We start from the raw sequence: 25,125 nt of genomic DNA, 5'->3' as shown, positions 1-25,125 counted from the left end.
GTGGGTTAAGTTGTCAATTTGAAATTTTTCTTCTTTTTTGAGGAAGGCCTATATTGCTATGAATTTCCCTCTGAGCACTGTTTTTGCGGCATCCCATAGGTTTTGAGGGGCTGTGTCTTCATTATCATTTGTCTCGAGGTATTTCTTAATTTCCTTCTTGATTTCCTCATTAAACAATTGTTTTTTTAGTAGCATGTTGTTTAGTCTCCATGTAGTCAGATTTTTCTCATTTATTTTCCTGTGGTTGGTCTCTAGTTTTATGGCATTGTGGTCAGAGAGGATACTTGAAATAATTTCTATACTCTTAAATTCATTAAGGTTAGCTATATGACCCAGCAATCCCACTCTTGGGCATATATCCAGACAAAACTTTCCTTAAAAAAGACACATGCACCCACATGTTCATTGCAGCACTATTCACAATAGCCAAGACATGGAACAACCCAAATGTCCATCAGACAGATGATTGGATTAGGACGATGTGGTATATGTACACAATGGAATACTACTCAGCCATAAAAAAGAACAAAATAATGCCATTTGCAGCAACATGGATGGAACTAGAGACTCTCAGACTCAGTGAAGTCAGTCAGAAAGAGAAAGACAAATACAATATGATATCACTTATATCTGGAATCTAATATATGGCACAAATGAACCTTTCCACACAAAAGAAAATCACAGACATGGAGAATAGACTTGCGATTGCCAAGGAGGAGGGGGTGGGAAGTGGGGTGGATTGGGAGCTTGGGGCTAATAGATGCAAACTATTGCCTTTGGAATGGATTAGCAATGAGATCCTGCTGTGTAGCACTGGGCACTATGTCTAGTTACTTATGATGGAGCATAATGTGAGCAAATAGAATGTGTACATATATGTGTAACTGGGTCATCATGCTGTACAGTAGAAAAAAATTATATTGGGGAAATAATTTAAAAAAAAAGACTGCAGTTACTGGTTAAAAAAATAACAAAAAATAAATATCCATGACTGCAAAAAAGAAAAAATTAGGGCGAGTAACTACTTCACTGAGTTACTGTGAGAATCAAACAAGCTATTACAGATAATATTCTGTGGTGCCCATCATGTAGAAAACCTGTGCAAGTGTTAACTGTCATTACTAGTTAACAAAATGTCTCTCCAAACCAAACGAATTACTCATTCAGCAAGCATATCATTGTCCAAAATTTCTAATTTGCTTTCACATGTATCTCTTTGCAATTAGGAGAGATTTCCAATATTGCTAACCAGACAGGATACCAATCCAGAATTGAGACGCTGCCTTTACTTGTTCTAATGATGTCAACTACCCTTTCACTTACATTTCATCAAGAAAAAATACAATCCTTCTCAAATGTTTGCTTTCTTAATATAATTCACAAGGCTGTGGTCAACTTACTGTGATCAGAGTGTAAATAACCTGATGGCAGACACTATGACTTGAGTTTTTATAAATATTTAATGCAGCCTCTGATACAGCTTGTCCCTTTATTCAAAAAAATGAATAGGTTAATAAAAAAGTGATAAAAAGAATCCATACAACTAATAAAGGCTATTTTCTACCTTCTTTGTATCTAAAAATTTTTATCTGAAATTGGCAAAGAATAGGTTGAGAGAAAATACAACTAACTTGAAAAAACTTCAACTTCGACAGAATCTAAAAGTAAAAATAGCAAACATATGGATTTCACTTCTCTTAAAATACACAAGGATTAAAATTAAAAGGAATAAAGTACATGGAAAACATGTTTTTTAATTCAACAGATGGATGGTTTTATACTTTTGCTGACAAAAGAAATTAACATAATGAAAATGTGTATTCTGCCTTAATTTTTGCATTTCCTTGCACTTCAGTGAGAGTGCTTAAAATCCCTCTGGCCTCTTCAGGTGTTTCGGCAATAAAGATTTTATTTTAATGGTTTTTTTTTTTTTTGGCACACAAGACAGTCAGACATATCCAAGTATGTCTTTTATTAGCTTATAGAGATCTCCTAAACTTAGGTTAATGATCATGAAATTATAACAATCACATTGTTGCATACTTACCAGTCACCAACGCATTGCTGATACCTACACATTTTACCATATTTCAAAAGTGACCTAAGCCTCTTTTATTGAAGTTATGACTCCATATACTATTTGGATTCTATAGTGTTGAAGTGACAAAGCTATTTTCATTATCTGCTCTGAGAACATTAAGTTAAAAATTCTTGACGCTTTCATAATATTTTTGTAAAGTAACTTGAATTTATGGAAAAACGTTTAAACAAAAATGTGTGCAAATATGAAAACAAGTATTTTCAAATATCTTATGGGATGTATCATTACTCTTAGTTTTAATAGTCTCTTTCAAAATAGTTTTGTTTTGCAGGTTCTCTTTGCCATCAAAATAAGCATACTTCCCGTGGAACTTGAATATATACAATTTTTATTTGTTAAGTATACTTGTATTGAAAGCTTTGAATAAGACTCCATTTTGAAGTTATGTTGAATTAATGCAAGCATCTACTTGTTGACTGACCAGTAGACTAAAATGTGTTAAATTATATGCAAGAATTCACAGGTATTCATGATATAAAACTTATTTTCAAAGATAATATTCTTTTCCATGTCACATATTCAAACTTACTAAAAATTACTAAAAATTCAAGTGTTAGAAGATATCTTTATCCCAGAAAATTAAGAATTTAAGCAAAATGATTACAGTTAATATTAGCAATGGTACATGAGACAGAAATAATCATAAATGGTGAGACTTTGCCATGGTGAAATCTCTTTTGGAAATCAATTTAGCAGTATGTATTAGTAGCCTAAGACACTTGAGAATTTAGCAATTTGGGTAAAGATACAGTTACCATTGGTAATAGTGTAAAATGCCTGTAATTAAGTGTCTACAACTTTATGATGGTTAAATTATACTACAGTCTTATGACAGTATTAAAAAGTCATGTTTGTATAAGAACAGCTTTAAATGTTTATACTCCTTAAATTATTCATCCTGCTAAGAGTCTACCTTAGCTATAATGATGTGTAGTAGGCAAAGGCTTATATACAAGTGTATTATAGTATTATGCAAAATATCTAAAAGAGATTTTTTTTAGATAAATGTATGTGGACATTCTATGTAATAGAATAAAATCCAGCAATTTAAATATTTAAAAGTAAGTGATACTGGGGGGAAAGTTTAATAAAAATGCTAAATGAAAATTCCAGGATCAAAACAGCCATCTACAGTTTTTTTCAAATTTTGTAGGTAGGATACATAAATTATAAATGCTCACAAATAAAGAAATGCAGATGCTGTGAATATACTTATTAGAAATCAAAGAAATGTACTTAAAAACCTGACTGCATGTATTTTTTTCTTTATATTTGTGTACATTTTAAAAATTTAGCAGTGAATGTAAATAAAACATTCGTACAAATAATAGCATTTGGATTAAATACTAAGAACACTATGCAAAATGGCTCATATTTGATAACAACTGTATGAAATATGTTTTTGGCAGATATTAAATTGGATGAAAATCATTAAATTATATCTCACACTGACTTTCTGTTTTCTTTTTTGTCTCTACATTTAGTCGTTGGAATTTTTTCTATAAGCAATGTTTGCCCTTTTTCTCCCATTTATTTAGTCAGTTTTATCACCATGGATTCATGGATATTCATTTTATTGGAAGGGTTATAATCCACTAATGCCACCACTTCATTGGCAAAATTGTTACAGCTTTGGGTTGGTTTCCTGTGTCCTTTTAACATGCCCCCATCTCTTGTTTTGCTTTCACTTTTAACAGTTATTTACTTTCTGATATTGCAAGATGTTCTAGTTTTTTCTCATGTTCCAACCCCAACTCAGCTGTTTTTTTAAAGAGTATGGATCCTTTTATTGAAGAATGGTATTTACAAATCAAGATCTTAGTTTCTTATAATTACAGGAACATCACTAGAACATCACTAGTTCTGGGAACACCACAGTAATAATTTATGCAAGCAAGATGCATAGACTGAGGCTAAAATAAACTAAGTAGGATGTTTGGATACCCCTCAAATACTCATAAGATGTTAATTCTAATGTGTCTACCAATCTTTAACACCACTCACCTCAAGAGATGAAATTTAACCATCACCTCTATTCTCTCCAGTGTAGGCTGAACTTAACTTCACTACATTAATTAGGGAATGAAAAGGAGAAAAGAGTAACTTCCCACTGGGGAATCCTGGAAGACCTTTCTTTACCCAAAGCGCCAAGGTTAACTCTTCAAAAGTAGATCAGGTTGATAATCACCCTAATGTGATAATACCTCCATGGTATTCTCCCATAAAATCTACAGCGTCAAGTAAATTATGAGAAATACCAGACAAAGTCACATTGAAGGGCATGGACAAAAATAGCTAACCAACAGTCTTCAAAAGTGTCAAGGTCAGGAAAGACAAGAAAAGACCAAAAAAACTCTCATAGATTGGAAGAGACCAAACAGATATAGAGACAAAATGTAAGGAGGTATCCTGATTGGACCTTAGAATGGATAACGGTATTTGTGGAAAAACTAGTGATAGTCAAGTGACTTTAGGTAGTTTTGCAAATAGTATCATACCAACTGTTAACTTTATAATTCATTTGTATTTGTCTTTTTTCATGGCTTTGCAGCATATGGAAGTTCTCAGCCTAGAAGTCAAATTGGAGCTGCAGCTGCTGGCCTGCACCACAGCCACAGCAACACAGGATCCAAGCCCACTGAGCAAGGCCAGGGATGGAATCCACATCCTCATGGATACTAGTTGGGCTTGTAACCACTGAGCCACAACAGGAACTCTAATTTATAGTTTTGATAAATGTACCACAGTTATGTAAGATGAAACCATTAGAAAAAGCTCAGCAAAAGGTAGATGGGAACTTTGTACTGTCTGCAATGCCTCTGCAAGTTCAACATTTTGAAATAAAGTACCAAGTACAAAGGTAGGATGTAGTTCCAAAATTCACAAGTCTTATGAACACAGAGCCACATAAAGTGAGGATGACTCTCATGTTTGTTTCATCCCATATCAGAGAGACCAGAGCAAAACAGATACTGAATAAATGGAGCCTTCAGTTAGTAGCAGTGTATTAGATTAACAGACACAGTGTTAAAAATGTAAAGTTAGATTCCATTGGAAGTTAAAACTGGGAGGAGGAATTTACTTTTAAGATTATAGGCAGTGTGTAATGATTGAAAACTTGAGATTAGATTGAAGTGCTCCCAGATACACAGATGGGAGTCATATATAGTGATGCTATCTATCTAAAAAGAAATTATAATCTTCAGTTTATTTTTATGCAGCCCAACTTGGGGAAGGCAAAGAGGCTAAGTGTTGTTTTATGGGAAGAGATGTCTTGCTTCAATACTGGATCATCCATCGTGCATGTCTCTAGGATCCGAGTTATGTCTTTGTTTTCTCTTTTATCCCTGGGATGACTAGTTCAGCATTCTTACCTTTGAAGGCTCTCAATAAGTTCTCTGACTGAATGCTTTTTGTGATTCTTTTATCTTCACTCTGATTTACTGTACTTCATTGAACCAACAATGAAATGTGGATGGGGAAATTGATGCGGTGCTTCTGAAACCTGTTCTGTTAATAGTTAAACTATATTTTAAAAGAGAATGTGCATCTGTCAGTATGGGTGCAAGAAGAAAGTATTTTTAAGAGCCTGCATCCATTTGACTGATTCTAGTCAAATGGAAGAGGTTAGCAGTGATTCTGACTTTAGATGTCAGGTCTCCCAAGTACTTCTGCTTAACACTGTGGAACACAAGCATTTCTCCTGCTTCAAAGAATTATGGACACTTATCCATGCTTTTAAGAAGCATTCAGTGGTGGTGATCTGATACATTGGTCCCATAAACTTCACTAAATATGTAACACTTGGAAAATGGGACAATTTAAGTGTTTCAGGTCTCATAATAAGAAAGGTCATCTGGTTTCTGATTAAATAGGCTTGGAAAATAATGTGCTTGAAGCCAAATTAAGATTCAATAGTTATTAATGTTTCAACTTTCTGTATCATTGTCAGGGGAAGCTCTAATACTATTAAGCAACTACTTGACTTTGTTGCAGAATTATTTATAGAACTATGTTTAGAATAAAGATGGATTAACCTGCAAATGAAAAGTTTATGTTAGGTCATTCATTAAACCAACTGACTACCTTCCTTTTTCTAAGTCTCCAGCAGGTAGGTCATAGAAGTTTTCATGGCTATACAAAATATTTAGCAATGACTAAATATCTTGGCTCAGAAACTCAAATTTTAAAATGGACCTTAAGAAAATAAAGTATTAAAAACCCAATAGATAATTGTAGTTCTTTATAATTAAGCCTGAAATGTAAATCTAAATAAACAGAACTCAAAACTTTCATGTAAAGACAATAATAAATCATACCTCAAAAAAAAGAAATTTTACAGAAGTAAAATCTCACTATCTTACAACACAATTAAGCAGATGTTTGGCAATTAATAACTTATAACCAGAGAGGTCCTTGGATTTCCCATCATAGCACAGCAGAAATGAATCCAACTAGGAACCAAGAGATTGAAGGTTCAATCCCTGGCCTAACTCAGTGGGTTAAGGATCCAGCGTTGCTGTGAGTTGTGGTGTAGGTCGCAGACAAGGCTCAGATCTGGCATTGCTGTGGCATAGGCTGGCAGCTACAGCTCTGATTCCCTAGCCTGGGAACCTCCATATGCTGTGGGTGTGGCCCTAAAAAGACAACATACATACATACATACATAAAAGCAGAGAGGTCTGTTTTCTAAGAGGAAGGCAGAGCACTAACACAATGGAACATTTCAAGAAAATATATTTAAACTTGAAAGATCAAAAGTGCTTCATACACATTAGAGGCATCAGTGCATGAAAAAATGAGCAAATCAATTCTATTTCCAAGATAGTATTTGCATCCTAGCGGACCATATTTGTCCATATGACACATATTGAGATTAGGTCTTCTGCATCTCTCTCACTCACCCTTACTTTCTGCCTTAGGAGTCTACCTCCCATGAAGAAAGTCCTTTTGCATGTGGAAAATCCCAGGGTTTTAACTCTTTTGGCATCCTAATCAGGGATGGGGTCCAAACTTCTTTGCAATGAACACAACAATACCTATAAAAAAAGATTCCTGCTTCTGCCATCTTTAGACTGTGTCAACAATGGAAGAAGTTACTGGAAAAAGCTCAAATAACACATTCTGCCTAGATATAGTCCCTATATCTAAACCCAGGCAAAACTGAAGGCAGCTTAAGTATCTTCCATTGAACGACATCCAGAAATCACTTATTACCTACTTTAAACATTTGTGTTACAGTTTTCCATAAAGCTGAAAACTACCACACCATTTGACTCGTCTTTCAGTGAGCAATTAAAAAAAAAAAAAAAAAGGCTTTATCTTAGCCTATATACTGAGCAATAGAATCAGATCTTTTTTGAATGGATTCATCCATATCTTTTAAAAATCAGAGCATGAGATGCTAGAAAAAAATAAACCCCATCAAGTCTGGCAGTGAAGCCAAGCTACTGGTACTGGAAGCTGTGCACTGTGTGGTTAATTCGGAGATGTCATGACTGTGCACGGGTGGGGGTAAGGGTAACTGTTGGGCAGTAAGCAGCTTAGGAGATGAAAGGAAGCCATGTTAGCAGGGCTATGTACAATAAACGTCCCCAATGTCCTGTTGACATGGAGCATTTTAGTTATGGAAGCTGAATTTAACAGCTAAGGTGACATCCTGCTTGAGTGAGCCAGCTTTTGCAAGTAGCCATACAATAAGACCAGCTTCACATGTACCAGAAAATAGTCTGTAGCTCCATGGAAGTCATTTTAGTTTGACATACAGCACTGTAATAGCAATAATCATCTTTTAAAAATAAATAAGTTGCAAGAATGTAATGTACAGCACAAGGAATGTAGCCAATATTTTGTAATAACTTTATATGGAGCAGAAACTATAAAAATATCAAATCACTATGTTGTATACCTGGAACTAGTATAATATTGTAAGTCAACTAGATTTCAATTTAAAAAATGAATAAAAATAAAAAATGTACTGGGTAAAAGTTTCAGTGACCCCATAGAATTCAGAACATTAAGAGTTTGGCATGGAGGTCTGATGGCTTTTGTTAGTATTTACTAGAAGCCAAAACATAAGTTACATTTAGTACATATACTCTGAGTTAATAGTTCTTTTTTGAACTATACCAGACCCTGAACTTAGTCTCAACATCAATGTTGTAATTGGCCAACTCTCTGGAGGTTTCAAAGCAAGGATGACAGCACCAGTGTAGACAGCTCCAGGTGACAATTCGGGAGTAACCTCATCTCGGCCCACTGACATTGTGATGCTTTCAGTGTGATCTCGCCCCCACCAAACCAAAGCATGTATTTACAGGACAATACCCACATTCCACCCCATGTCAAAAGCTCACAGCAGTTTTAAAACATGTATTGGTGAGCGATGCCCTATCTGCTGGATAGAAAAAGAGAAATGGTGTAACTGCTGTAAAATATACTTTAAAATATGTTTTATTCTTTGATTTTCTGTCACAGTCATTGTTCACAAATACCAGTTTTTTTCTTATGACAGCTCTAGGGGTAATAATGTGATTGGTAGGGGGGCAGGTTTTAGTCTCTGGTGGGCTAGCAAAAAATAGGAATTATGCCAAATGTGTATTTCTATTAGAGATTCCAAAAAGGAATATACAAAAAACACAGGAGTGGAAAGTCTTTATGAACTGAAGTTATAGGTGTTTTAAATGGTGAACTATTGTACTTGGAAAAATGTGTTATAAGCCACTTGACAAAAAAGAACAACTAGACTCTAAAACTGAGCAAATAAAAAGAGTGTAAAAAGGCCAGGGTGAAGTAAGTAATGAGAGGCTTTTAGTACCAAGACATTGACTGGAGTCCATTAAGAAGTGGAAATGAGATTGGAGGTGTATTTGTAGAGTTGGTCCCATGCAGTATTCCAATTCAGTAATTTATATAAGCATGAAAAAGAGTAGATGAGCACAATTTCTAGAAAAAGTCAGTGATCAGCAATGCAGAAGAATGTAAGAATTAGTGATAATCATTGCTGAAAATAAAACTTTTCAGCTGTAAGCTCTTCCATAGGTGCCAAGTGGCACAGAATTTCTATGCACAATAAAAGTGCATATAAAATGTGTTAGTGATAAATAAGAGATCAATTCCTACACATGAATGAAAAACACAGAGCTTAATGATGGACATTGTGAGTCTTGTTACGTGTTTGTAAGACCAGAGAAGAGAGTAAAAAGTGAAGAAATAAACACTAAGGCTAAAAATAGCTTACATTTAAAGTTACATAGTTCAAAGACAACATGATAAGTGTTGGCAGGCATTTTAATTACCAAATAGCGAAAAGTAAGCAACAGCACCAGCTTTCAAGGTTCTGTGTCTGTCTAGCGCTGCATAAATCAACCCACAGTCTGTTTTGATTCACTAAATAAGATCTACATGAATAAATAAAGAATAGCTCAATCACATTGCTATAAAAACTAAGTTGACACAGTATGGAGCAAACTGCCAAGACAAGTGGTCACACCAAGAGGTGACTTGATATGGGAAGTTCTATCTTTATACTTAAGCCACACAAATATACAAGCTAATTTTTACAGTGAGATGGGCATACAAACCCAGATTCAAAACTAGTCCCCTGGACTGTTGATTTTAAGCCCCTCCTATATGGAAAACAAGTGTTTTTTTTTGTTTTTTTTTTTTTCTTTTTAGGGCTGCACCTATGGCATATGGAAGTTCCCAGGCTAAAGGAGGAACTGGAGCTGCAGACCTACACCACAGCCACAGCAATGCCAGATATGAGCTGCATCTGCAACTTATGCCACAACTTGTGGCAATGCCAGATTCTTACTGTGGCCAGAGGCCACAGATAAAACCTGCATCCTCATGGATAGTTGGGTTCTTAATCCAGTCAGCCACAATAGGAACTCCACAAGGAGCCATCTTTAATCATCATATAACTCTCATCAGCCTAAGTGCCCCATATGTGGACATCTGTTGCATGTTGTGTATAAATCCTCACAGCAATGCAATCTGACCTTCCAGCCCCTGTGCAGTGTATGAAAAGGAAGGTAGAGGCTGGAGGTAGTAAAGTTCATCAGTTCTCCCAGGAGAAGTCTATACATTTGGAAGCAGAGGTACATTGAACACCATGTCCACTCCAGTGGTGAACTTCTATCTACATAGTTCCCTCCTCTAGAAAGTAGCTTGTCATCCATGCCAATTTCCTGGCTCAAACTCTAGAAAAATTTACAATGTGTACAGCTGAGATAGGAAAATAAACTCAGGCAAGTGGGTATAAAGGCCATGAATGGACATAGGATTTAGCCTTAGGTTACAGTCATGGAGTCCAGAAGAGGTGGTAGCAAGAAACTCTACTAATATAGAGCTGGGAATTGACCTCTGGTGTGCTATTCCCAGTAACTCACAACTACATGCAGAATTCTTCTCTATCAGAGTAAGCCCACAGGCACACATCTTGACTTTTACCTTCAGATCCCTGCTTATTCTTTTACTCCATCTGGGAACTGGAAATGCCAATGACATTGCTTCCTGTTGTGCAATTAGTATTGCTTCCCCCATAAAAATAATAAAAGTAATTTCCACTGCTTTATTAACACAGAAACATACAAGTGAGAAGAGTAATATCATCATGAAAATCTCTATGCCTTTCCTATGTAGCCCAATAGAAGATATTACTATGGAACTGCTCCTCCTAATTTAAGTAGGGATGTAAATCCTGCAAAAATGAGACCTGCAGTCACTCATCAGAGTAACTGTGCCATGGAACAAGGGAAATAAATGCACAAGAACTCAAGATCATCCTCTAGGAACTGAGAGGTCTCCGTTTGATGGCTAACAAGAAGCCAGATCTCAGTTGTGCAACCACTAGAAGCTTAGAATAAGACCCCCTGCCAAGCTTTAGATGACCTTATTGCCCAACCAATGCCTTAAATTTGGCCTTGGAAAATTGAGCAAAGAAATGAGTCATGCTGTGGCTGGACTTCTAACCTGAAAATGGTGAGATAAGTCACTAATTTTTATATCACTAATTTTGTCAAAATTTGGGATATGGCAATGGAAAACTAACATATAATCAGACCATTCCATCCCCCCCAAAAAGCCACAGTGGTCTCCAAGGTATTTTAGGGTCTGTGGGAAGCCAGATGATGAATGAAGAAGTAGCCCAAGTCTTACTAGTCTTACTGTAGGTCCAATGGGTCTGAATGAACCAACCATATACCACCAGCTAATTGGGGTGGATATACATACCAACCATCATAAGCCCTAACTGACATATTGACCCATATGAAGCGTCAACATGGCAGGCAGGCCAGAAGCAGCCCAGTAATCAGCTACCTTTCAACCCAGTTAATAAATCAGAGGCAATACCATATCCTATATAGATGTGAAATGTTTGGAAACATCCTCAGGATTGAATTATGCAAGTGTATCTCGTGATTACCAACATATCCCTTTTGAATTCACCTTGATGGCTTCATAAACCAGATGGATAGTGGAAGAGAGGAAAAGAAGGAACTTAACCAAGTTGAAATCCTTTTTATAGCTACCATGTTGCAAGTGATGTAGATACTGAAATACATCAACACAACCTCTGGAACTTAGAATGTAGCCATTGATCTGATGAACAAAAAATCTTTCCAATTCTCATCAAAAAGCAGTTCATTTTTATGTGAAAAGGGCAGTAGAACACATATAGTCCGGCCTCGGTATAATGTTAAGCACTTTTAAAAATATAGTGAGGACTTGGTGATACCTTATTCCATAAAGTGTCATGCCATTCAGTGTGTGGTAATTGCACCAGGCTGTGGTGGTACATGGTTTGGAGGATGAAAATGAAAACCTAAAGATATTCAGAGGCCTTCACATTGGGCAGGTAGTTAGTGGGTAGGGGTTCAATGATCTGAGGACCTCTGTCCTGAACAAACTAGTATACCTGGAGCCCATACTACAAAATACAAGTTCTGGCACTTGCTGGTCCCTTAAGACTATGCTGCAAAATCCCTACCAGGGGGAGCTGCAAGATCTGCAAGAGCCAGTTCTATGATCAATAACCCTAGTAGCTAAAGATGCACAGAGAAGTGTCTGGAAAGCCCCAATAGGTGAGTCACAGCATAGACCCCTAGGGTCTCAGAGCAAGGCCATGCTATTTGCAAAGAAATACACATTTGGTCAACAGTTCCTTATCTGCCACTGGGCCCTGATCTTCAGAAAGTGTCTGACCAGGAACATGAGTTACTGCAGTCAGTCCTGCCTACCATGATGTGAATATTCTCACATCTCAAAGTCATGGGGTCAGTTAGCACAAACCCTTCATGTGATGGATGTGGCAACCTGGTCATCAGGCCCAAGCAGATCCAAATGGCTCAAGTTTTGTGGATAGGATTCGGAGGGTCTCCATACCTCCTAACTCTTGGACCACCACCATTGTCAGCTCAACCTATGGCATTAAGGAGGTTCCCTATGACCAGCATTCAGAGGGGAGGAAAAAACTCAGATCTGGTTCACAGACGGTCAGCTTCATCTGTTTGTGCTGGAAGCATCTTTTGCTTAATAGTAGCTACATCAGACCTATTTATAGGTGGTCCTGAAGACAGTCATGAGGGGAAATCTTCTGGGTTGACTAGGTTTCATGCTACATTGCTTGACACTAAGCTGTGTCTGGAAAGAGGCTGAGTTGGCCTGAGGGGAGGTTATGTGTGAACTCCTAACCAGTGCAAAATGTCTTAGCTATTGGGTCATGGTTCTTAAAATAGCAAGATTAACATGTTGAAGAAGGAGATTTGGGGAATGAACAGGTGAAGAGATATTTTGGATCAACTATACAATGTAAGCATCTTTGTGGCTTTTACCAATGTCTACCAGGAAGAACCGTCTACAGAGGAGGTCTTCAACAACCTAGCTGACAAGATGATTTGTCTGGCGCTTTCCACGAGCCCCTGTTCCTAGCTAAGCATAAGAATAAGCCTGGTGGTAGGGAGAGAGACAAGGCCTGAGCTCTCTCTCACCAAAACTGAGCTGCCTACTTGTTCTCACTCCTGAATACTTAACCCATCATCAGCATAGATGGCACCGGGGATGGTAATTGACCTGAACATCATGAGTATCTAGGGTGGTTGCTACTTTCTGGGGCAAGTCGTCTGTGACCTGGAGGAGGCCCTGGGACATTATTTAGTCCTTCTATGCCTATTGACAGAAATGAAGGGGGAACATAGTCTTCTGGTCTTGGAGGAGATCAAGTCCCAGAGAGATGAAATTCTGCATCTTGGCTACCATTAGCAAGCTGAAATGTTAGCCAAGAGTAGGGGCCATCAAGTGTGGGTGATGGAAAATGAGAGTATTAATTTCAGTCCTTGAACCAGCTGCAATAATGGGGACTCCAGCTTGCCACACTTACTTCCCTAAGAAATCTTTTTAAGAAGCTGTGGCTGACTTGCCACCATGCTGAGCAGGAACCCAAAAAGACCTAATGATGGATCTGAGCCCCACAAAAGGAGGACAGGATGCAGAGAGAGCAAAAGAAGGTTGGCTGCCCCTTCTCATCCCTTGGCCCAGCTCTAATTTCAGAGAGTCAGATGGGACAGTTTTATGCAAGGTAACCCTCAAACTAAGAGCATTCTGCCACAATCACCTTCCATGTTCTTTCAGGTTCCTGTCATAGACTCAACTTCCAGGCCTACAATTCTAGCAGAAATATATGACAAAAGTGAGGGGTTAGTCAATACAAGGCAACCCTCAGCCAATGCAGAAGAAGGGCTGATGGAAAATGCTGCAGCCCAAGGACAGAGTTGGGAGGCCTTCTGTATGCTTCTCAGATGTCCCCCAAGCACCCAATCCCTGATGCCTGTGGCACTGACAGTTAAAACATGCTCTTGTCACTGTTTCTTCACTCCTACTTTTTGGAGCCACGTCTCAAGCATGTCCCCTATCTCAGACTCTGTTTTCAGAAACTGACCTGAGACACCTATATTTCATGGGAGCCTCCTAGGTACTAAGAATGATTCATATATACTTACTATCATTTGTAACATTAGTATTATTGAACTAGTACTGGGTGTGTGTTACAGATATACATTAGCATATGTAAATAAGATTATATTAAAGTTTATACTGAAATACCTCTGTCCATTAAGGGTGTTAAAGTATACAATTATCCATCTGCTGAGCTGACATTTTTCAGCCTGACATTTAATATTGTCACAAACAGAAAAACAGTCCTATTGAGCCTTGCCTAGATTCCAAAGGCAGTGTCTCCAGGCAGAAACTTTTTAATTAAAGTTTGATTTAATGAAAATTATGAATCACAAAAACAACTGCTTTGAGTGGTATTAAATATCCAGACTGCAAATAAATCGGCAAAGTTCTAATCTGAAAGCATTCATCACCTCTAAGTTTGCTTTAACATGCAAGCACAAGGTTCAGATCTCCATCACTATCAATTTTGTGCAGTTTACAACCTTGCACAATTTTTAAACAAGCTGATTTCCATTTTCGGAAATGAGCAGTGGTACTTGTTGTTGCTATATTGTTTTCAATTTTGGATTCCCTGCAGTGACTCACACATAGTAATAAAAGTAATATTAGCTAACATTTTGTGATCTCATGCTATGTAATAGTTTGTTTTACACACATGTTCCCATATATAATTTTTACATCTCTATGAAATAAAGTTATAATCTCCATTTTATAGATGAAGAAATTATGGTACAGGAATATAAATGTATCCAATAACATGCCCAGTGGTAACACAAGGTAACACCCCAGCAGTCTGATGCCCAACAATTCATTTCTAACAACTAGACAATTGTGACTAAAAGTGTAATATTTTAGGGAGGTAATTCCTCAATAAAACTCTTAAGTTTAAAAAAAAGCATAGTTATTATCTATGTGATTTTTCACCAGCCCATATACCATGATATACCTTTATACTTAAAGTATTCTTTGAGAATATGCTTCATTCTTCTTTTTCCTTTTTTGGCCACACCAACAGCATATGGAAATTCCTGGACCAGGAATTGAATCCAAGCCACCACAGAGATAATGCTGGATCCTTAACCTGCTGTGCCACAGCAGGAACTCGGAAAATAATGCTTCATTCTTATTGTCAATCAATAAAATTATTGAACATAAAAGTAAAAAACCAACACTATGGCCTCACTTAATACAATTCCTAACTCTGACACACTATATTTTAACTCACATTCCATCAGATCTATCCATACTTATGTGAATAAAACTAACAAGGGTTTTTTTTTTCATGAAAATTATACTCCTGTGGCTATAAATAGGCTATAGAATATAGGTCTCTCTATGTGTTTAAACTAATATACCATTAGGAAATTAGTTTCTTCTGAAATTCAAAGAAACAAACAAGATCATCTGTGGAGTTTAAAAATCACTTGATGAATAAAAGGGTCTGATTTATGAGGAAACATCTAAAAGGCTTATATCTGATGAGAGATAAGATAGAGACAGTAGTTTTCCTAAAAGTTATAAACACCACTGAAGACAAAAGTATTTGTCATCCTGGTTTTTCTACTTCATCTGCGAATAATGCGCTACTGTCAAGTGGGCAAATTCTTTTTTCCTACTTTTGAGATTCTATAACCTGCTGTCCTGGAAATCTAACCCCCTGATAAGAGTAGAACTAACCTGCCACTTATAGAATAGCTACCAACTTTATGTAAATAGACTTAATTTTATAAACCTTTTTAGATTTCCTATGAATCATTCTGTCAATATTGACTGCAATTGAGCTCGAACTAGCAGATTAGAATGCTTCACACTGGAGGAATTAAGTTGGCTTATACTCTGGCTAATTTTAATGTGGGAAACCCTTTTACCTGATGTTCAGAAGTACTTTAGTGTAGCCAAGTCCCCGGTGGTGGATAAGGGAGGAAGGGATGGGATTGGGAGTAAGGCAGCTGAGAATGGGTGAACAAACCACACTGTAGTAAAAATAGAGATTAACCTCATATCAATGCTACATGTCTCAAAATCCAGAAATTTCTGTCAAGCACTTTAAAAACAAGACAAAAACAAATAGAACAAAAGTCACAAGAAAACGTTCATGAACCCTTAAGTAAAAGTAAGACACAAATTGTTTATATTTGCTCAAGACAGATGAATGCAATGATTCAACAAGAGAAAAATGTAAGCACTACATGAAATTAATAAAATGCAAGAGGACAGAGATCTATTTCAAACACCCAATGCTTTAAGACAGTCAATAAAAATTCTACGGAAATTTGAAGAAACATAAGCCTAGGCACAGAGCTATGATATGTGGGGGTACTGTAGTGGGTCAAGCCAAGAGAAATTTACCTTTAGAAATTCCTTTAAAATTGCTAAGGTTAACCACTAATCATCTGTGCTCTAAACTTCCTTAAATATTATGTGTTTAAATATGTTTGCACCTTTTTCCTAATTCATAAGTGTAATTGTCTAAAATAGCAATTCAAGTGAAAAAAAAAGATTCATTTATTTCCAAATTGCTTAAGTAATTTCTATTGTTCATGTATTATCTAAAATACTTCCCAACTTGATACCTCACTATTACCATGGCACATTTCAGATTTCTTTATATGATAGAGACCATGGTGGCAGCAATAGTCAAGACTACTTCTTGAGATAATCTCATTTTTTAAGAGCCTTTCTCATATGTAGAACAATTATTTCACTTAGTCACACTGAACTTGCATTGTCACATCCAATACATAGACAAGTCACAAGAACAGATATTTTACTTGACATGACCACTACATAATGGTCAGAATTGTCAGGGAAGATGGGGAAAACCTATGATATGTTCCTTTGATGCATAGTCATTCTTCTTTTTTAAGGTTTTCCCATTATGTATTTTATTTAACCTTACAAATGTAAATGTCAGTTTTCTGGGAGGAAGCTGGTGGCAAGGTCATTTGACTGTTGGATGGATTTAATGTGAGCCTCTAGGAAATAGGCAAACCTCATATGTGTTTAAGAATATTCACCTTGAACAAATTGCTTGTTACATGCAGATAACTCCAAATACAGTCTCAGGCTGTTAAATGTATATTATCCCACTGAACTATTTCATAAATTATGCTTCCCCAAGCTTAAGTTTCAGATAAATTTGAATTTTAAATGGTAACTCTCATTATTTGATTAAGTTTTATAAAAATTCAAACATACAAACTCAAATGGAATTATTCAAAATTAATTACCAACAACAGAAATAATATTTGACCTTTCATAATCATGAAGGACAAAGGGGAAAATGATTCTTAATTGTATGTTACTGAGGAAAATCTATGCAAAACATTACATCAGTAGTATTCTCAATGTAAATGTTTTAATCATTCAAATATACCTGCAAGTATTTAGCCATTAAGTTTACCATTCTTGTTTTATTTACCATACACTGACACAAAAGATTCAAAGGTATTTTTATGATTCATCTATAGCATCAAGTTTGCTGTGGAAACACAATTTTCTGCATGAAAATTTTAACCATCTTTAAACTTCTACATAGGGAAGTTGAGCATGAAAGATTCACCAGGGAAATCACAGTTGTATTCCTATATACTTAGTTACACCTGTTTTGAAAATGTCACCATCATTTCTTTCTTTTTAAAGTGTAGTTGATTTAGAAGGTTATACCAATTTCTGCTGTACAAAGTGACCCAATTATTCATATATATATATATATATTATACACACATGACCCAATTATTCATGTATATATATACACACACAAACACACAAAATTTTTCTATTTTTTTCTTTTTTTTTTCAGTCTTTTGTCTTTTTAAGGCCACACCTGTAGCATGTGGAGGTTCCCAGGCTAAGGGTCTAATCAGATCTACAGCTGCCGGCCTACGCCAGAGCCACAGCAACGCCAGATCTGAGCTGTGTCTGCAAACTACACAACAGTTCCTGGCAATGCTGTATCCTTAACTCACTGAGCAAGGCCAAGGATCGAACCTGCAACCTCATTATTCCTATTTGGATTGGTTTCTACTGCACCATGACAGGATATTATCATCCATTGTGGTCTACTCCTAGAGACTGGATATAGTTCCCTGCACTGTACAGTAGAACCTCATTGCTTATCCATTCTAAGAGTTTTTATTTACCAACCCTAAACTCCTATCCATCCCACTCCCTCCCCTCAACCACAAGACTTAAACATACGACATGACACCAAAAACACTCCTAAAAGAGAATATAGGCAAAACATTCTCTGACAAAAACTGAACAAATGTTTTCTTAAGTCAGTTTCCCAAGGCAATAGAAATAAACAAATGATTTTCTTTTCTGAGGAGATGTTCATTTGTGCTGGATATTAGATTCCAGTTATAAGTGATACCACCAGCACAAATGAACATCTCCTCAGAAAAGAAAATCATGGACTTGGAGAAGAGACTTGTGGCTGCCTGATGGGAGGGGGAGGGAGTGGGAGGGATCGGGAGCTTGGGCTTATCAGACACAACTTAGAATAGATTTACAAGGAGATCCTGCTGAATAGCATTGAGAACTATGTCTAGATACTCATGTTGCAACAGAACAAAGGGTGGGGGAAAAAATGTAATTGTAATATATACATGTAAGGATAACCTGACCCCCTTGCTGTACAGTGGGAAAAATATATATATATATTAAAATAATAAATAAATTAATTAATAAAAAGAAATAAACAAATGAGACCTAATCAAACTTAAAAGATTTTGCATAGCAAAGGAAACCATAAAAAATGAAAAGACAACCCATGAAATGGGAGAAAATACTTACAAACAATACAACCAATAAGGGCTTAATATCCAAAATATATGAACAACTCATACAAATACAAAAAAACAACCCAATCAAAGTCATTTCTCCAAAGATATACAGATGGCAAGTAGACACATGAAGAAATGCTCAACATCACTAATTATTAGATAAATGCAAATCAAAACTGCAATGAGATACCATCTCACACCAGTCAGAATGGACATCATTAATAAGTCTATAAATAGCAAATGTTGAAGAGGGTGTGAAGAAAAGGGAACCCTCTTACACTGTTGGTGGGAATGTAAATTGGTACAACCATTATGGAAAACATTATAAAGGTCACTCAGAAAACTAAATATAGGAGTTCCCGTCGTGGCGCAGTGGTTAACGAATCCGACTAGGAACCATGAGGTTGTGGGTTTGGTCCCCGCCCTTGCTCAGTGGGTTAACGATCCGGTGTTGCCGTGTGCTGTGGTGTAGGTTGCAGATGCGGCTCGGATCCTGCATTGCTGTGGCTCTGGCGTAGGCCGGTGGCTACAGCTCCGATTCAACCCCTAGCTTGGGAACCTCCATACGCCATGGGAGCGGCCCAAGAAATAGCAATAGCAACAACAACAACAACAACAAAAGACAAAAGACAAAAAAAAAAAAGAAAACTAAATATAGGACTACCATATGATCCACTAATCCCAATCCTGGGCATATATCCAGACAAACCCATAATTCAAAAAGACACATGCCACCATATTTTCATAGCAACACTATTCACAACAGCCAAGACATGGAAACAACCTAAATGTCCACTGACAGATGAATGGATACAGAACATGTTGTACATATATACAGTGGAATGCTACTCAGCCATAAAAATGGACAAAATAATGCCATTTGCAGCAACATGAATGTAGCTAGATATTCTCATACTAAGTGAAGTGAGTCAGAAAAAGACAACTACCATATGATACCACTTATAAAATATGGCACAAATGAACCTATCTACAAAACAGAAGTAAGACTCATAGAGAACAGATTTGTGGTTGCCAAGGGGTGGGGAGGGGAGAGGGACTGGGATGGATGAGAGTGTGGAGTTAGTAGATGCAAACTATTAAATTTAGAATGGATAAGCAATGAGGTAATATTCTATAGTATAGGGAACTATATCTGGTCTCTTGGGATAGACCATGATGGAAGATAATATAAGAAAAAAAAAAATATATATATATATATATAATTAGGTCACTTTGCTGTAAAGCAGAAATTGCTATAACATTGTGAAAAAGCTACACTTTAAAATTTAAAAAAAAAACAATTGAAAAAAAGAAATGAGAACCTTACAAAATAAAATATGCCACAGATGAACTGATCTGCAAAAGAGAAACTCGCAGACATCATTTTTATAGTAAACATCTCCTTTTTTAATGATGGCTGTTTTCCATGTAAAGCACATACATAGAGAACTCAAATTCTTTAAATAAGACTGGACATTCTCCGTAAAATGTGCCTAACATTTTAAGTCCTGTGTACATTCATGTAATTTGTGTTCACATACCTTTAATTCTGCCTAGATAGTGATAAGTGAATATGGGTATGTAACATAAAAACTTGCGTGAAAAATTTAGAAGCCCTTTGGAGAAGACAACCAACTAAAGAAGTCATTATCACATAGGGAGCAGTAGAAACAAGGGACACTCAGGAGAATGGAGCCCACTGGGACGACTCCACATGCAAAGCATTAACAGTATGCAAATAATTTAATGGCAGTACAGGCTGCATCCCCAGAGAAAAACTACTTAGTCATTTTAATTTGTAGATGGCTATTGAAAGCTTTCTGCCGGACCCTGAATTAATTGTTCCAGCAAGCAATATTTTGCAGTTTATAGTAATAACACCTGAAAGTCTTTGGAAAAAGAGATCAAGATTGCTGAGGACTTTTGCAGAGAAATCAACCAAAGCTTAAGTTGTTTCTATAAATAAGGTTCTATACATGTGAGTGGAAATGGAAATAGCTTCTACACATGAGGCACTAGGTAGGTACCAGATACAACCTCGGGGCCAGGATGAGGAGATGAGGGTTCCTGTCAGGAGCTGCATGACCTTGGGAAAGACATTGGATTTCTTTAAATGTCCCCACTGGTACAATGACCTTAATTCCTGCTTGCCAACTTCAGAGGGCTGTGGTGAGAATCAAGTCAAAAACTAAATATAGAAGTCTACTTTCCAGATTGCAATCTGCACAGACATCTGCAATGGATTAAGAAAAATATGATCCCACTTCCATTTGTTTCATTTTCTCTGTTTCGTTATTTTCTCAGCTGTAGAAGAAAAGTTTTATGCTAGAAGAGCCTATGAAAACCAGGTTTCAAATGCTGCAATATTAAGAGGTATATGCTGGTAAAGAAGCTTTCAGAGAGTAAACAGCCTAGGGTTTTTTCCTTTTGTGTCTATCTAAATATAAAAAAACATATTTAATAACTTAAGTAGTTTAAAAAAAAAGAAAGAAAAAAGAAAAAAGAAAAAATCCTGTCATCAGGTATTTAGACTCTCTTCACATGGTCATTTAAATAGAAAGTTATAGTTTAATTTGAGGCTTTTCAAGCAGAACTGGTAGAAATAGAATGATGATCACCAGAGGATTAAGATGGCGAAATAGAAGGACTGGAGCTCAACTTCTCTCCTGAAAACAACAAAATTCACAACTAAAGACTGAGCACTACTTCACCCAAACAGACCAGAAACCTTAAAAAAGATACCCTACTATAGAAGAAAAAGAGGAGGACACATCAAGAGGTTAGAGGGGTGATTCCACCAAATAAACAACCCCATACCTCCTGGGTGGGAAGCTCCACAGACTGAAAACTAACTGGTTCACAGAGACTCACCTACAGGAGTGAGAGTTCTGAGCCCCGCATCAAGCCCTCATGTGCTGGGATCTGGCACTGGGAGAAAGAGCCCCTGGAGTATCTGGCATTGAAGGCCAATGGGGCTCGTGCATAGGAGCTCCACAGGACTGGGGGAAATGGAGACCCCATTCTTAAAAGGCGCACACGGATTTTCATGTGCACTGGGTCCCAGGGCAAAAACTCCATGGGAATCTGGGTCAAAACTGACCACAGTTCTTGGAGGACATCTTGGGAAAACAGGGGTAAACATGACTTGTTGTGAGGGGCAGACATTAAAAGCAAAGCTCTCGGGAATATTCAGCAGCATGCCTTTCTCTGGAGGTGGCCATTTTGGGAAAATCTGGCCCCACCCATCAGTCAGCACTGAGAAGCCCCAGGGCAAACAACAATCCAGGTGGGATCACAGCCCCACCCCTCAGTAAACAGGCTGCCTAAAGACCCCTCAGGCACCCAGCTGCCTCTAATCCCATCCAGAGACTAAGCCCCACCCACCAGAGGGATTAGAATCATCCCCACCTACCAGTGGGCAGGCATCAGCCCCTCCCATCAGGAAGCCTACAGCAAGCCCCCACACTGACTTCAGCCACAAGGGGGGCAGACATCAGAAGTCAGAGAGGCTACAACCCTGTTATCTGTAAAAAGGTCACCATACCAAAAACCTGTAAAAATGAAAAGACAGAGAACTATAACTCAGAGGAGGGAGAAAGGACAAACCCCAGAAAATCAGCTAAGCAAGGAGGAGATTCTTAGCCTCCAGGAAAAAGACTTTAGACTGTTGATACTGAAGATGATGCAAGACATTGGAAAGAAACTGGAGGCAAAGATGGATAACTTACAGGAAACACTGACCAAAGAGATATACAAGATATAAAACTTAAACAAGAAGAGATGCAAAATACAATAACTGAAATAAAAAATTCACTAGAAGCAGCTAACAGCACAACACAGGAGGCAGAAGAACGAATAAGTGAGGTGGAGGACAGGTTAGTGGAAATTACGGATGTGGAACAGAAAAGAGAAAAAAGATTGAAAACAAATGAAGAGAGTCTCAGAGAACTCTGGGACAATGTGAAACGCACCAACATCCATATTATAGGGGTGCCAGAAGGAGAAGAGAGATAAGGAGACAGAAAAAATATTCCAAGAGAAAATAGCCAAAAACGTCCCTAACATGGAAAAGGAACCCCTCACTCAAATCCAGGAAGCACAGTGAGTACCACATAAAATAAACCCAAGGAGGAATACATCAAGACACATAATAATCAAACTGACCAAAATTAAAGACAAAGAGAAAATCTTGAAAGCAGCTAGAGAAAAGAAACAAGTAACATACAAGGGAACTCCAATAAGGTTATTGCCAGATTTTTCCAGCAGAAACTCTGCAGGCCAGAAGGGAGTGGCATGATATACTTCACGTGATGAAAGGAAAAAACCTCCAACCAAGATTACTTTACCCAGTAAGGCTCTCATTCAGATTTGGAGGAGAAATCAAAACCTTCACAGATAAGCAAAAGTTGAGAGAATTCAGCAACACTAAACCAGCCTTACAACAAATACTAAAGGAACTTCTCTAGGCAGAAAAGAAAACACAGCAACAGGAAACAAAAATTCCACAAAAGACAAGGCTCACCAATAAAGGTATATATACAGTAAAGATACGAAATCACCCATGCACAATTATACCAGCAAAATCAGAAATCATGAGAAGAGGTGGGTACAAATGCAGGACACTGGAGGTGAACTTGCAATTAAGAGAACAACAACTTAAAACAATCTCATATACATATAGACTCATATCAAAACTTCAGAATAACTGCAAACCAAAAATCTGTAGTTGATACACAAACAAGGAATCTCTGAAGAAGAAATATATCTCATAGTAAATAACTGCATAATCCACCATGAAGGGGGTCATTTGACATCATTCTTGGAATGCTGAAGTCTTCTTAGAACTGATTCTGATTTCCTCTCCAAAGAATTTATGAAAATTATAATTAAATAATGCAACTGTACAATTAAAAAAAAAAAGAATGATGGTCACCAGGGGTTTGGGAGGCAGGGATTGGGGAGATGATTAAGGATAGAACTTGTAACTAGTAGATAAACAGATAAATAAGAAGATGGATAAGTTCTGGAGAGCTAATGCACAGCATAGTGATTCTAGTCAACAATACTGCATCATAATCATCAAAGCTGCCAAAAGACTTAATTGTTTTCCCCATAAAAAAGTAATAATTAAGTGGCAAGTTAGAGGTATCCACTAATGCTACAGTGGTAATACATAGCAATATATGAATTTATCAAGCCAATGCATTGTACATCTTAAATTTGCACAGTGTTAGGCATCAGTATCACAATAAATTTAAAAAAATGAGGCTTTTATAACTGAGGCTCAGACAACTCTTTGTGCCAAAATCCCCAAATTTCTTACCTTCTCCCCTCCCATGAAAGGTGCTCTTGGGAATGAAAGCATGAAGTTTGTTCAGACTGGTATCAAAAACAAAATCCTATTATCATCATACAACTCAAGTATCTCTAGTTACTTAGCAAAACAATCAGACTGACTTTTAGGTAACATCCTGAGAGAATGCTTCAGCTTACACAATAGCAAAAACATGTTCACACAAAATAATACAACAGTGTATACAAAACTGTAACACACGCACAGGCTGTCTTTGCTCACATGGTTCCCATATGCTTGAATCCCATTTACTGTAGTTAAGTAATAAATACAGTCCCAAAACAGTTCAAATTTCAGTTACTACAGTATATTAACTGAGTAATTTCATTAAGCACAAATTTTTCTGCTAGCTCTTCATAATGGAAACACCTATGTAGATTACAGATGCATCATGCATTGTGACCAGGGTCCATTCAAATCTCTCAAAGTTCATTCTTGATTCCCTGTGCATCTGTTTTTCAATTCATGCACAGACAGTAAAGCATGTAGTGGTGTTGCTTCCTTGTTTCCCAATGATAAATCTAAGTAACATTTTTACAAAACTGGGTAATTCAAAGAGGAATTGCCTAATACAAATGAATTTGCAGCAAAGAAACCAAACACCACCAAAAGTTAAATAAAAATCAAACATACCTGGACCCATAGGGGAAGCCAACTAGGGGGCTGTCATCACCTCTGTTGGCCCAGAGACTCCAGACATGCAGCCAGAGGAATTTAGTGAAGGTCAACTGATAGACATCAATGAGGAAAGTGGTTGTAAGGAACAGAATGAAAAGGGCTCAAAGATTAGAAATGGGTGAAAAACCTCATATTAAACTGAATTTGGCCATGTTCCACAACCTCAGTGGTACAAGGATAAAATGATAGCTGATCCTCTCAAAAATATGACAAATATAGGCACAGGAAAGATGCTTGCATCATTT

At 37.1% G+C, this 25,125-nt stretch overlaps 1 long non-coding RNA gene across 9 annotated transcripts in view; it reads right to left on the bottom strand.

Moving 5' to 3' along the window:
* The window catches only part of LOC110257172 (uncharacterized), a 207,761-nt gene that overhangs the window by 156,240 nt on the left and 26,396 nt on the right, over positions 1-25,125 (bottom strand). For 6 of the 9 annotated variants that reach the window (XR_014829791.1, XR_014829787.1, XR_014829789.1 and 3 more), the window contains one exon: positions 24,836-24,930. This is a non-coding gene — a long non-coding RNA (uncharacterized LOC110257172). Of the gene's footprint in view, positions 1-20,232; positions 23,749-23,805; positions 24,724-24,835; positions 24,931-25,125 lie in introns of those variants that run through there. The other 3 variants (XR_014829790.1, XR_014829795.1, XR_014829794.1) reach the window with 3 other exon arrangements.

This window comes from Sus scrofa, chromosome 15, assembly GCF_054392235.1.
Source record: "Sus scrofa isolate SSC_HxYL_T2T_F1_AM1 chromosome 15, Sscrofa_HxYL_maternal_Yorkshire_Landrace_v2.0, whole genome shotgun sequence".
NCBI classification, from domain to species: Eukaryota; Metazoa; Chordata; class Mammalia; order Artiodactyla; family Suidae; genus Sus; species Sus scrofa.
The sequence above is the reverse complement of the archived record's forward strand: the minus strand, read 5'-3'. Positions and strand labels throughout refer to the sequence as shown.